Consider the following 16054-nt stretch of genomic DNA (forward strand, 5'->3'; position numbering starts at 1 on the left):
GGTATAAGCCTCAGGCTGGTATATTGTATTGTATAGCAGGTGTATTCCAAACAGATTTAGCATTGTTACTAAATATAAAACATAGTACAAATGATATTGATGAGATGATGCACAATATACATTTTATATAATAGAAGGTTCAAGATAATTTACTATATACACTTGTTATAAAGAGATGCAATAATTGCTTTGGTCCAGTACACTCAAGATATTACAGAAAGAAGCAATTTGAAACAAAATAATCCTGGAAACAGCCTTCTGGTATTGTTTTATAAATGTCATTATAGGAAGGATTTTGTCAATGGGATTTCTAAATCACTGTTTAATGTATATCTTGGCAAAACACAAATAATGAATTGGTTGAAGTCACATTTTACTTGAATACATATGAAATATATGAAAATTCAGGAGCAGAGTTCTTTTTTTTTTTTAAATGATACACAAAATAATGATTGTCTACAACTATGATTCCATACTTTTTTGTCATTTGAAACTTAAATATACTCCGGAATAGTGTACATGTGTAAGCTAAATAGCATTTCATTGTGTTACATGTATAGTAGATTGTGAATGAATAGCCTCTAGATTACACCTCCTTATATATATAGTACTTGAAAGACCTTGTATTGGTGTAATCATGAATTCAGCAGTACACATTTGCACAGCAGAAACTATCAACATTTCAGTAATTTAGTCTGATTTAAAACAAGTTCTCTTATCTTATATATAGATATATATACCAAAAAAATGCTGACTTAGATGGATGAGATTTGTATTCTGAGGATGCTTTGCTACATTTTGACATAGGTCACCAACAAATTGCTTCACCTCCCCCTCCCCAAATAACATTTATCTTACATACATTTCCATAATATATTAGTTACAGATGCATGTACAAGTGCAATCGCCTGATGGTCATAAACAGAATACAAATACAACATTAAGCTAAGCAGATGGAATCATTTCTTAATGAACAAAAACAGATTCATTGCATTCTAGGGATCAGTTCAATAAGGGTACCAGAAACCAAACTATTACTTAAGGTCACTTTAATAATCAGATTTAAATTATAACTTTACACAAATTCAGGCCGGCTCATCAATATACCAGGTTCATCAAGCTTAACTGTAAACTAAACGCTTATTAGGATAGATGTGTTCTTAAATAATTACTTGCAAGTGCATTGAGCGCTATAGTATTTAATGATACCATTACCATTATCTACATGTAAATTGCAATGAAAATATCCTGCGTGGAATATGACTTTGATCAGATAGTGGTTAAAGATTATCTCACAATCCTTGGGTTTGCCAGCAACTACCATGTGACATTGTATATTTGATTGCATAGAGACTGGTCAATATCTTTGGTTTTAATTTATGAAAATTTAAATTGATTTGCAATTCTTTTTTTTTATTATTCACTAAAATTTGGTGTTTAGTGAATTGCCTTAAAAATTTAATATTTTTCTAATACAATGGAGACGCTTCAGGGTTATACAATGGAGACACTCTAGGGTTATATGTATTATGGTGGTGTTATTCATTGTACATTGGAGTCACGACAAGGGGATTGCAAATTAAAGGCTAAAATATTGGTCAAAATAGCTGAGTTATACCATTTTATACATTCAGCTAGTTTGGATGAAAAATTGCAATGCCTTGTCAATTATCCACAATTCTTGGTTTCACAAATTACCCTGTATGCCAGAAATACAGTTTTTTTTAAAACACTATTCCAGATCTCTGTCTCTTGTGATTTTTAATCTGTCACTCCTTGTCGTCTCCCCCTTATTTTTCTTCAATACTGCTCATCTCTTGGTTCAAAGATAACACTGGTAGGCTTGCATTATTCCATTTATTTCTACCAGCCTATCTACCAGTGCATATCAATACAATAATATATATATATATATATATATATATATATATATATATATATATCAATATTATTCTGATATTATTTGTATTAAAAATGAATTGCAGTTGAAACATACTTAACCTGACTCAATACAAATGTATTTCTACCCTATGTAGGATTGGTGGATATTCAGATGCAAACTCATTATATATTATCGTTAATTGATTTGTCATCAATAATTTAAAATGCTTACTTGTTGTTGTCAGTTTCATATAGTTGTTTCACTGAATGCACAAAAAAAGGAAAAGTATATTACTAGACAATAAAACATATCAGTATATCTTAATAAAACTGAATAAAACATGATAGTTTTAGGAAAATATTAAAGCATGTACTTTAGATAACAACAAAGCAACTACAAATGTACATTTGACATCAATAACATCAATAATTTCAAGCAATAAATGACTCTTTCCATGAACAACGACTGGCTTTGCTAAGGACTATCAAATCCACCATCACAATCTATTCATTGTCAGCGTAGGATGTTTTATATATTTCAAAACTACCATCTTAGAAACTTCTTTATGCTATTTTCTGTAACTCTTTAATTTTGACCCAAATTCTGTAATTCGGTTACCAGATTATTATTATCTATTAGTAAGGGAACGCCTCCTTACAATATCGTATATGATTATTATACATTAGAAATTCAAGATATCTCAATAATTTGTATACTGAAACAAGCATTCATATTTTAACTAAATGAAAAAACATTTCACGTTGTTTAAAACATGTTGTGTTATAATACACACATAAAGAAGAGAGAAGAGAATCACAGACAATATAATCTAAAATACAGTCTTGTGTAACTTTACAAAAGTTAAGCAAAAGCAGCTTTATGTTATAGCAGCCTATTCAGTTTGTCAGCGCTGACCTCAATTGCAATTTGAAGGTATATCTGAGTTTATGTACCTGGATGTAAAATGAGCTTATACTCTTTGTTCAGCTCCCAGAGGAGAGACATTCTCTCCACCATTACCACAGAAAACAGACATGATTTATGGCTGTAAACATTTTCTTTCTATTAAAAATCTATTTTAGATACAGTCCTGATGAAGCACTTTTTCCTTTGTCATAATACTAACAGCACAGGTTAGCCAGATTCTAGTTCGAGTCTGATTTTATGATTTTATTCAAGAAAAAAACATATACACAAACAGTACATTTGCTCCATTTGCAAAGAACAAATTAGATTAAAAAATGGAGATGCTTTTAAAGTATTTCGTAAGTATTTGGCTGCATTTTGCAAGTCATTTTATAACTCATGACAACCCAATGTTCTCTTACTAAAACACAGAGGAAATAAGAAAGAAGAAAGAAAGGAAGGAAGGTAGTTAAGTAAGAGGGAAGGTATGTAGGTAAGTAGGAAGGAAAAAAAGGAAGAAATTTGTTGCAATGCATGGAGAGGGCATAATCAGAATTGAGGTGGTGATGGATCAGAGCCAACAAACAAAGAGAGAGCAGTAAAATTGTGAAGAAAAGTTCAGAAGAACTCATGCTCTTGAAGAATTTGTATAAAAGAGCAGAATGTAAGAATTGGGTATTGGTAGATTGTAACTTGGGGAGATTTCGAAATAAGAATGTAAAATGTCCAGTTAAAGACATACTATCAATAAAAATTGGGAAAATATTAGATTTTTTATAAATTGGAAAATTAAAGAAAGCTATAGGTGTGGGGAGAGAAAATACTTGAAAATAATTACTGGAAATATATTTTATAAATAAATAAATTAAGAGATGTGAATTAGGGTGTGTGTTTGTTGCGGGGGTTTGAAACTGCAAGTATGGTGCAAGGAGAAACAGTACTTCAGTCTTGAAAAGTTATATATGGAGGAAACAAATATATTTTAAAGGGAAAATAGGGAAGGGATAATGTGAATCATACTGTAAGGCTGAACTGAAAAAGGTTAAATGGAATATTAGAAGATATATATTTAATCAGCGAAAAATATAGTATATGAATTCACAGAGAATCAAGGTGCTATTGGGATAGATACTTGATGTAGTGGAGTGTTAATAGAAACACTGGTTATTTCTTTACCCTGCAAATTTAGGGATTAGACTATTGGTGGCCCACTTTGGTTGTACACATACTTTTGAAGGGCATTTGGCACAACACAGAACTGGTGCAGATATCATCAAAAACAGCACAGAAAAAGTAAGAACTGAAATAGAATACATTCAGGAAACGTATCAGAACAAAGTTGTACAGAGATTCCAGAGTCTCAAATCACACTCCTTGCATTAAAGGATCACTATAGTGTCAGGAAAACAAACTCGTTTTCCTGACACTATATAACCCTTAGGTCCCCCCCACCCTCCGGGCACCCCTCCCTTGGCACTGAAGGGGTTAATACCCCTTCAGTTACTTACTTTAATCCAGCGCTGGGCTCCCTCGGTGCTGGTGACCTCTCCTCCCCTGCCAACGTTAGCTCCCGAGTGAAGAGGTATGCGCATGCGCAGCAAGAGCCGCACGCGCATTCAAACAATCCATAGGAAAGCATTTCTCAATGCTTTCCTATGGACATTCTGCAAACTGAATACGATTTTTGCATCCAGCATCGCAGAAGCGCATCTAGCGGCTGTCAGGAAGACAGCCACTAGAGGCTGGATTAACCCTGCATTGTAAACATAGCAGTTTCTCTGAAACTGCTATGTTTACATCTGAAGGGTTAAAACCTGGGGGACCTGGCACCCAGACCACTTCATCGAGCTGAAGTGGTCAGGGTGACTATAGTGTCCCTAATCCTAATGCAGTGAAGGCTTTATTAAATACATATTTAATGCATATGTTGTTCAATATGACAAACACTTGTTCCTTGCATCTATTGATCTTATGGCAATGTTCTTCTCTCACCTATGATTAATTGGAAATCCATGAAGAGTTTTACCAACAGCTACTGCCATTGTTCCAATTGTTCCTACTTCTACTGAAACATATGATGTAAGCATAGCACGATCAAAGCTTCTCTTAATTGACTTGGGGTGGCATGCTTTCATCAGACCCATTAGACTGGAGCTCACTTGAGAGTCCCTCTCTTTTGTTTTGGAGCACATATTTTTTAAACTAACCAGACACTGAAAATTGAGTCCTAAAGGAGATTTATTTTTTGTTTTCAAATAATTTTACTCAGGATCAAACATATCCATGTAGTAGCTTGACAACGGCGTTTCACTTCATAAAGAGTGAAATAATAAGTAACAGCAACAGAGTCGTATATCATAGTTGACATAGCAACAGTTCAATACAATGTAGACTCAAATTCAAAGCAGGCATTTAACAAGCACAAGCGGGACATGGCATAGGACAATGATCACTTGAAAATGTATCTGAAGTAGACAAATGATTCAAAATCATCAGTTAAAAAAATTAAACATAAAGCTTGCATTTTCATAGTATAATGAAAGAAGCATCAAATATTAGAATTCAGAGAAAAGGGCAAACTGAGATGGAAGTATAAAATTTAGGATAGGAAAAGAGGGAAGAATAGAAGAATGCAGAGGAAAAAAGAGAGGTGAATTGGGCGAAAAGGTAGGAGATAAGGGAAGGGATCACATGAGCTGGCATATGTAAGGCGAGTAGGAGTGACCCTCTCAGGAGGCTTGAACCAGACATTTTGGGGGCCCAATGATTGGCACATGCACTTAGGACCACCGACGGGTATTGCTGAACAGGGGCCCAGTAGGGGGAAAAGAAGCAAGGAGTGAGCTACTGCAGACCCCACAATCACTTCCATGAGCCTCAACCAACAGCAGTAGGACCCAGAGCAAGCCACTCCATGTACACAAAAGGTATGCTAACAGGACGGTATCTGCAAATATAACAATTATGACATGTATGTATGTGTCTATGTGTGTGTCACATTGTGTGTGTGTGTGCGTATATATATATATATATATGTGTGTATATGTCAAAATGTGTGTATGTATCAGTGTGTATCTGTGTCTAGGTGGGTGTATCCTAGTGTGTGTGTATCTGTGTGTCAGGGCATGTGCATGGATCAGTATGTTTACATGTCAGACTGTGTTTACATGTCAGTGTGTGCATGTATCAGTGTGTTTATCTCTGTGTCAGTGTGTATATATTGCAGTGTGCGTACTTATGTGTGTGTGTGTGTGTAGGAATTTGTGTGCATGTGTCATCGAGTATCTGTGTGTTAATTTGTATGTACATCTGTGTAAGTATGTATGTGCATACATCCAAACAAACAGCAACACAACATGCAAACACAATCATGTAATCTAACACAAATATTACATACAACACACCCCTGCATTCAAACTCCAAAATGATATACAAATGCATCCCTTCACTTAAACACCATTACTACACACAAAGGTACATGTGCATTTAAAAGCCAACACTACACCCAAACACACCGATGTATTAAAACACTAAACTTAAATATATACGAACACCCCTTCGTTCAATCACCAACACTGAACACAAAAGCATAAAACATAAAAGCTAACACTACATACAAACATACCACTGCATTCAAATGCAAACACTACACACAAGTACATCCTTGCATTCCAATGACAACAGTACATACAAATGCACCCCTACATACACACATTTGTTCTATACAAAATGCACACTACTCACAAGTACAACTCTGAAAGTAGGGGCAAATAGTAGATCCCCAGCTGGCATAGCATCGTTAAAGGGGTATGATAGATCCGATTAACCTTTAGCTACTCTTGCACTAATGGGGGATCCCAAATAACTTTCTTGCACCAAGACTCTTACTACATTTATTCCATCACTGGCACGAGCCATATAAGTATGCCAGAGAAGTAAAATTTTGTTGTTGTTGGTACAGAGTCTTACAGTTTAGCAGTGACCTCATCTCAAGAGCTAATGAATTCCAGTTCTTTGCAATGAAGTTGCAGACTTTGTGCATTAGTTTGATCGCACTATTAAGGGGACTTTATAGGACAGTCAATAGAGCCACCTTGGGGTCAGAGTTGAGATTTACAACTAGAATGTTCCCTACTAACCAAAGTAGAGTGAGGCAGAAAAAAACAACTCCACAATTAATCCTAACCCTACCCTAATGCTAAACCTACCATAACTTTACACCTAACTTGAACCCTAGCCCTAAGAAAATTGTCTGCTAATATCAGTACTGATTTCAGCAGATGTGTGTTCTATTTGAAATAGTGGAAAGTGTTATGTGGCCACCATCTACTGGATGTTGAATTAAACCTTAATATTTGTGAGAGCTGGACCATTATTATTATTATTATTATTATCGCCATTTATATAGCGCCAACCATTCTTTAATATAACACCAGCATGGGATTTGAGCGATCTATATTTAGTATTGTTTAACTCAACTTTGTGTAAGCTACCAATGGGCAGATTTTTTAACCCCAAAAGGAGATTTATAGTTATGGCCAAAGTGAAGAATTTAGATCCTTCTCAAGGCCTTCCAAATAATTATTGTGATACACTGAAATATGATAAGTATTTGTTATCTTGTGATGGAAGATTCAACTTATAAGAAAATGAACTAACATTTTATTGATGAAATTTTGCTTGTAGAATATACTCTGTCTACCAAACACTCGAATATTCTTACTCAAAAAGTGGAAGATGAAAACAGCCATAATATTGTTCATCCAGGAAGAATGCCCTGGAATCATCAACAAGGACTTGAACCATACACAGGTCTCAAATATGTGAATAATACCATTGATATCATTGCAATAGACAGGCAAACAGTAAGCATGTATCAGAAATTGCATGGTGTACCCCTTTGTCTTAGTAGCCAGAAGTAGCGTATACTACTTAAAGTAAAGATGAAATTAACTTTGAAAATGAACGTTAGAAAGACATTTGGATTAATAAAACACAGTAGAAGAGATAAATAGATTTTTAATTTGTCAAAAGAGAGTTTTAGAGCAACTAGTTTGCCTATTGCCTTGTATGTGCAATTATTGTACACAGTATCTTGGGAAATTGCAGATAAATCTCCTGTAGTACTTGACAATAGTAACCAATCACTAAGGCGTTTAATCTTCCTGTGGTTCACACAAAGGCCTTAGTTGGATATTTTAGAACCAAGAAATGTCATTCTGTTGTACTTCCTAGCTTTGAAAATCAAATAATTCATTTTAACATCTCTAAAACAAGTCTCTCTTGTTCCTGGATTGTAGCAAGTTGTTTTATTTATTTATTTATATAGTGCATGCAACTGTTAATAAACCAAGTTACATGGTGAAAGTGCTGGAGGGTAATACTGTGGCCATAGTTTACCAAGACACACATTGAACTCAAATGCAAGTAAATGCTAAGTTAGAAAGAAAAGTGAGAAAGTAATGTTAGTGTTTGTAGGAATGCAGCTTAAAAAATGCCATCAGAATGCAAAAAAAATATCCGAATGTGGGAATAATGCTCAAATACAGTAATATTCTCTAATCCAAGAATGCCCAAAAGGTAGAACCCAAATGTTTTAAAACAACAGCTTCCATGATGCTTTGCCATTTTAAAGGTATTACAAAGGCATGCAAATATTCATGGGAGTTGTAGTTCTACAACATGGGGATCTACCTTTTGTGTACCCCAGCACTAAACTATAGAACTAAACAGGAATTGCAAGATGAAAGAATGCATAATAATCTATTTTCTCTATTGATTAATCTTTCTTTACTCCAAATTCCTGATTTGTAAAATGCATTAATATAATTTGTCATTTAAACTTACTTACTGTATGTGAGGAGGGAAGAGGGGCCTACAGTTTTACATTCTCTTTAATTAAAGTCTTAACCAAATGCAAGGCAAATACAGCGTTATGTGCTAAATTTCATTTTGCACTGCTTTGAAATTGAAAATTAAATTAAAAAGAAGAGTATACACAATTTTGATAGTAAAGATGTTAATCGGCTAGTATATATATATTTTTTAAATATAAAATAATAGTTGTGTCTACCAAATGGTCCTTTTCATTTTAGAGATATATATTATTAGCAATGATTTCTTTAGTTTTTACACCCCATTTCTGAGTGATTTATCTGGTGATTTTTAATTCATACATATTTAAACTTATCATTATATCACATTGTTTCAAAACATAGTTTTGGATATGAAAAATAATGTATACAGATGGACACAAAACTAAGCCAAAATTCTAGCAATGTCTCCAAAGTTTTGCATTGTGTATTGTTTTCTAAATTAAGCAATACTTGACATACAATTTTTAAATGCCAATTGGTTCATTGCCACTTTTTGGAATCCATGATACAGACACAAGAAACAGCAAGGCATTAGTACTTTAGTACTTTACTCTGTATAGGAATATTGTTTTATATTTATGACAAATAATATGAAAAGAAAAACTATGGGAACACTTGTTAGAATGAGAGTAATTTAATTAAATACTACTAACTAGCAAAGTATGATTATGCCCTTGTGAAATAATCTAACAGTGGTTTATTTATGGCTGCTGTCTAACTAAAATAATGTATATAGAAATAGATAGTTATCATAGGGAATAGATCGTATTAACCATGGCTTCAAATCAGAAGATCTAATAAATTAAATTGCACATATTAGGCCAATATAGTCATTTAGGAATAAACCCCCAAACTTTAACTTTGGAATAATCTAACACACAGTAAAAGTTATTTTCAGCAAAAACTTTGACCACTATATATATATCCATATATTTATTGTTTATTTATTCATTTATTTATGTATTTATTATTTGTGTGTTAGCAGTTGCTCTGCTATATTGGTAATAATGTAAATAAGAAGTCATTTTCTTGTACATTTATGTTTACTTATTAGCATAGTTGCAAACTATTGCTCCTGTTACAGTTATAGAAACCTCCGTAAACTGCAATCCTTTGTATGTGGCAGCACTTCCTCGAGGGAACATGAAAAAGGCAATAGAAGAAGTTATGGCTTGACAGAGTGTCTATTATATCAGTTATGCCACAATACCTGCTTGTCACTTCTTGTTCAAACTAAACTTTAGAATGTGATTTAAGTGACTTTGACTGTGGGATGATTGATGTTACTAAATATGACTGCTTAAGAATCATTAAACTAATGAACTCTAACGAGAAATAATAAGAAAAAAAAACATTCAGTAAGTGGCAGATCTGTGTATGAAAATGCTTTGTTGAGTAGACAATTCATGGGATTATTACCAGATGTCCAGATGGTAAAATCAACACTGGGGTTCACACTTGTCCACTAAGAACAGAAAACTGAAGTTACAGTGGGAAACGCAGAGCAACATTGGTTCGTAAAGATAGGAAAAATGTGCCTGGTCTTCAAATCAACAAATCTTGATTTCTGCAGCAGCATAACTTGGGTCAATGGTTTATGCTTGTGGTGTGAAAAATGTTTTCTTGGCATACCTTTGGCTCTTAATACCATCTGACAAATGTTTAGATGCTACCTTCATATTGTTGCTGACCATGGGCATCTCTTTATGCCTTTAGTCTACCTACCTTCATATTTCTACTTCTAGTAGTATAATGCACCATGTAACAGAAATCTCAAGACTTTTAATAAAACATGGATAACTTGTAATTCATGAATAACAATGAATAACAGTGAATAAATGAGTAAGTCAACATTTCAGACCAGGTGCTAGTATCATACAAGGATCATTGTAGAACTTTTTTTTTAATTTTTGGATATCTATGGAAACAAACGTAAGAGGGCTGGCAATGGTAGAAGGGGGGCAGTTTCCCCCCAGGACAATACCATCCATGGATTGTGGGCTGAAGCCACACACTATTCTTTTGTGGATTAAAATAGCAGGAGATTGGTTGCGATGCTGTTGACAGAGTACGTAGGAGTGAGGCTGTCATTATGCAGGGTATTTGCTAGTTCTGCACTTTGTGAGTTTATGCTTAACTGATGACCCACAATATCAATGTTCTCCAGGTCTGTTATATCCCAGTGGACTGCAATATTTCGGGTTGTCAAGGCCTCCAGATATCGATTAGTAAAAATGATGTCCAGGAAATTGTTTACAAATACAAGATCAGGTGAGATGCTCATTACTCCATAACACACACTGCTAGTCATTGGTGGCAATGGCATCACATAAAACAGTCTATGTTTCTTGGGTATATTCAGATTGAATCAGATTAACTGAATTCTCTATCATGCTGGGTAGGTCTCATGAATAGAGACATTTGAAATAGAAACTCACAATTCTAGCAGCTTCCATATTGCCATACTCATATAACAACATAAACACATTAATGAGGAAAACACTCAATAGTAAATTACCCAAAAAACAATTACCCAATTACCCCCCAAAAAAATCCTCTATTACAAAAAACCCTTACACTTGAGTATAAAGCCATGTCTGCAGTCAGCAGCCACAAATAATTCCTTATTCACGTCACAAATTCCAAGTGATAAACATCACAATGTACTCTTGTGTACACTGACATCATTAATAAACAAAGTATGTAAATCAGTGACACAGCAAATGCATATTAACTAGATAGGATTCTTCATTGGAACTGGCTTCAGAATAGTTTAGAGAAAGTACTATATGAATAGTAATTAGTAATATTGTGCTTATTTTATTGTTTCAGCAAAATGAAGGTAATTATAGTCACAAACACTAGATAATATTGTGTATTGTTTTGCATTTTCTAAATACAATAAGAAAAAACAGTTAACGTAATTAATTTCCATTAACCCCTTAAGGACTGGACTTTTTTTGCGATGTTGTACATTTGCGACCAGGCATCTTTTTACACTTTTGTGGTGTTTGTGTTTAGCTGTAATTTTCCGCTCTCTCATTTACTGTTCCTATACAAATTATATATTGTTTTTTTCAGGACAAAAGGGGCTTTCTTTACATACCATTATTTATATAATCTCATGTAATTTAATTTAAAAAAAATGAAAAAATATGATGAAAAATTGAAAAAAATACATGTTTTTTGACTTTTATGTGAAAAATCTTTTACTCATCTACAAAAGCGAATGAAAAAAACTGCTAAATAGATTCAAAATTTTGTCCTGAGTTTAAAAATACCCAGTGTTTACATGCTTTTTGCTATTTTTTTGCATGTTATAGGGCTATAAGTACATGTAGGATATTGCGGTTTCAAAACATACATTTTTAAAATGTATCAATAGTGACATTGTAACACTATTATCTGTCATAAATCGCTGAATAACACCCCACATGTACATATTTTTTTTAAAGCAGACAACCCAGGGTATTCAATATGGGGTATGTCCAGACTTTTTTAGTAGCCACTTAGTCGCAAACACTGGCCAAAGTTAGCGTTCATATTTGTTTGTGTGTGAAAAAAGTAAAAAACTAAATTGAACGCTAATTTTGGCCAGTGTTTGTGACTAAGTGGTTACTAAAAAAGACTGGACATACCCCATTTGCAATACCTTGGGTTGTCTTCTTTTGCAAATGGTATGCCATCATGGGGGTAATTCTCATTCCTGGGCTACCATACGCTCTCAAAGGCAACGTAACCAACCTGGCCATTTTCAATGTAAAAATATTTGACCCATATATTTGACCCTGTAACTTTCAAAAACGCTATAAAACCTGTACATGGGGGGTACTTTTATACTCAGGAGACTTTGCTGAACACAAACATTAGTGTTTCAAAACTGGAAAATGTATCACAACAATTATATCATCAGTAAAAGTGCGGTTTGTGTGTGAAAAATGCAAAAAAAGTCACTTTCACTGACAATATCATCGCTGTGATATGTTTTACTGTTTTGAATCACTAATATTTGTGTTCAGCAAAGTCTCCCGAGTAAAACAGTACCCCCCATGTACAGGTTTTAGGGTGTCGTAGAACGTTACAGGGTAAAATACAGTGCTAGCAAATTAAATTCTCTGCAACTTCGGCGTGGGTTGGCAGGCAGGTCCCTCAAATTGCAATTAATAAAATTACTTAATTATGTAAAAATATTACATAAATACGCACGTAGAATTTAAATATATATGCATATTTATATATTTGAAGTCTACATGTATATTTATATAATTATTTATGTAATTTTGTATATGGACATATGAATAGTTCGTATTCTTTTTATTTATTTATATATACATAGATATATATACAATTTCATTCTAAGTGTATTTTGATATAAATATATATATATTAATATCAAAATACAGTTAGAATAAAATTTCGTATAGATATATAATTTTTTTAAAATTTTTTATTATTATTTTTATTTTTTTAATTTAATTTAATTTACTTATTATTTGTATTTTATAATAATATATATATACAATATATATAGTTATTATATATATATTATATATATGTGTGTAATTTAATAATACGTGTATTTTTATATTAATATATGTACATATTAATATAAAAATAAACTTAGCATGACATTATATATATGATATATAGACATATATTATATAGGTATAATATATGTCTATATATCATATATATATATATACACATATATAATATTTTTTTTTTATTCACTATAACTTTAATTTTTTTTTGATTTTACACTGGCAGGGAGACTGCCTGTCAGCACAGACAGTCCCCCTGCAGGCAGATACTTGGACACCTATTGTGACCATGTGGTCGCCCTGTTGGGCGATCACATGGCCACAGGGGTCCTAATCCGCCATGGGGAGACTGTCTGGGCTGCAGGCAGTCTCCCCACAACGGGAGCAACGCCGATCGCCGCCGGGGGAACGACGGCGATCGGGTAAGTACCTCTTAAATTTAGGACGGTTCAGGACCGTCGTCGGTCGGCAACGCAAAAATGCCGATGACGGTCCTGAACCGTCTAGCGTCGTTAAGGGGTTAAAGATAAATTGCCTCTGTTTAGGTTATTTGACACATTATGACATTCTGAACAGCTGGATTTAACATATAAAAAGAATACAGAGTGTATGTAAATTGAGGGCAAGTCAAAGGTCAAGGAATAAAGAATTTAGAATAGTCCAGTAACAAGCCAAAGTTTAAGGGATACAAAAGTCAGAATAATCAATAAACAAGACAAGTACAAAATACACAATGATCAATATGATAAACGCGGTCTCGTATAACCACAATGGAAACAGGGCACTGAGAAATGATCAAACAAGCTTAAGGTACTTTAAGATTAGCTGCAGGGGAGCATGTGACATGTTCCCAATTGTCAGGGACTAAGAGTTAACTTGGAGCCTTAACCCCTTGAGGACACATGACATGTGTGACATGTCATGATTCCCTTTTATTCCAGAAGTTTGGTCCTTAAGGGGTTAAAAGGCTATGATTTACAGCAGTCATTGTCTCTAATGATTTCAGACACGGACGCTGTGTAAGGGGAGGAGCATGAGGAACACCCAATCAGGACCGAGACCATGCTCAGAGTGAGACCAGTGGTAAGTGTGCACCGTAGGCGTTGGAATGCTGCTGCAGTGAGATGCACAGACCTAGTCCCAGAACAGTGACAGATTGTAGTCCAATTACTGCTGATGTAAATGTTCAACTACACTTTGTAAAAGAAAAAAAAAAACATACTATCTAGCTAATCCACCCAGTACCCTGATAATTATCATTATCTGCCCTTTGAAATGCAATAAATATGCATTAGCTGATCCAGCTAATGAAGAGTAAGCTATCCAGTTCATCATTCATTTCTTCTTGGCAAAATATCTGAAATGGAGACCACCCTGATTAGCTAGAATATACTGGTTATCATATGGCTGGTGGTTTATCTGTTTATTTATAGGGTTTCTGATCATACTATTCTCACTGGATTGCTAAACTGTTCCAGTGGATCTGCTAGTTGCCCAAGAGTTCTAAAGTAAAGCAAAATGTGCAAAAATGTATATTCTTCAATGTGTATCATTAATAGTGGCAAACAATTTAGTACAATTTGCATAACAAATGTCCTAAGCCTGAGCCATACCTTACTGGCATCTGCAGCTTATAAAGATTCACCCTATCTTGCCAAGCACTCACTGCCATGTAACTGCTCTGCATTGCCCATTATCCAAAGCTTTTCATAGAGAAGCAATGAGGACAAATCTCTATTCAAGGAACAGGCACCATTCAGCACTCCATAATGCTTTTATAGCCATAATGCCTGCAAAGCATCAACAGTGATGTAATCCACAGCTTCTGGAGTGCCGAAAGTCGCAAACCCCCTGACCATAGTCATGGAGATGGGTGGTATAGTTCCAATTTAGGAGTTTGCTTAAAAAAAAGAAAAATCATACAATATTGCTACATTAGCTAAAGTGACATATTAAGTATTTTGTTTTGTCTTTATTACAATGGTGACTTGCTTTATAAAGGTATTATGGGCTACATTCTTATCTGGCTCAGCCAATCACTGGATAAGGTTGAATGGAGTTTTATATGTATACACAGTAGAATGTAAAAGAGAGCAGAAAGAGTAAAAAGGGTTCAAACCCGCAAGGCCGATTAAGACATAAAGACACATTACAGTTATTAGTCAGAAACTAAAAACTAGTAAATGCTTTTATGTGTCACTGCCTTTCTATAACTCTATTGCATAATAAGGGTTAAATTGTCAAACTTTATCATTATCACAGGTAATTTCAAAGTTTTTAAATGACTCAGAAGTGATGCTTCTTTGTAACTGTGAAGTCACACAACCATAAATAATCAATTATTCTGTAAAGATATCTATTTATACAAGAGCTGTTAAATACGACACCATCTGGTTCTCACAGTAACTCTATACTGAAGGCAGAGGATTTTTCTATTCAGTTCCATATTTGATTTTTGTAAGAGTAGATATCATGAAATGTATGCACTTTTATATAGTTAGAAAAATATATTTACACTTTATACTTGATAAAAGAGTTTCACCCAATGATACGACGCTAGTAAACATTACGTTTAAGAACGTTGCAATTGATTGGTGATGCAAGTATTGATCAGTATCTAGTAGCAGGTCAATAGTTTACGATTTTATAGTGATTGCAAGTTGCTCCATATATAAGTATTTTTATGGTTATGTCAGTACAATTTTTTTTTTAAATTACACAAGCTCACTGTGCAGCATGTACTTCCCACTGTTGCCCAAACTTGAAATACAAACCAAAAACAAAAACAAAGGCAGCACAAAGTGCATAAACAGTGCTTACAGTATTTATTTGAAGGACAGAATGAAAGT

The 16054-nt window shown here is 34.0% G+C and overlaps 1 protein-coding gene across 13 annotated transcripts in view; it reads right to left on the reverse strand.

The window, feature by feature from the left end:
* PTPRD (protein tyrosine phosphatase receptor type D) overlaps positions 1 to 16054 on the reverse strand; it is a 1559142-nt gene that overhangs the window by 1328530 nt on the left and 214558 nt on the right. For all 13 annotated transcript variants that reach the window (XM_063455118.1, XM_063455128.1, XM_063455127.1 and 10 more), the window contains exon 3: positions 2114 to 2144. The gene's annotated coding sequence lies outside the window, so the exon portion shown is untranslated. The remainder of the gene's footprint in view (positions 1 to 2113; positions 2145 to 16054) is intronic.

This window comes from Pelobates fuscus, chromosome 5, assembly GCF_036172605.1.
Source record: "Pelobates fuscus isolate aPelFus1 chromosome 5, aPelFus1.pri, whole genome shotgun sequence".
Classification (NCBI taxonomy): domain Eukaryota; kingdom Metazoa; phylum Chordata; class Amphibia; order Anura; family Pelobatidae; genus Pelobates; species Pelobates fuscus.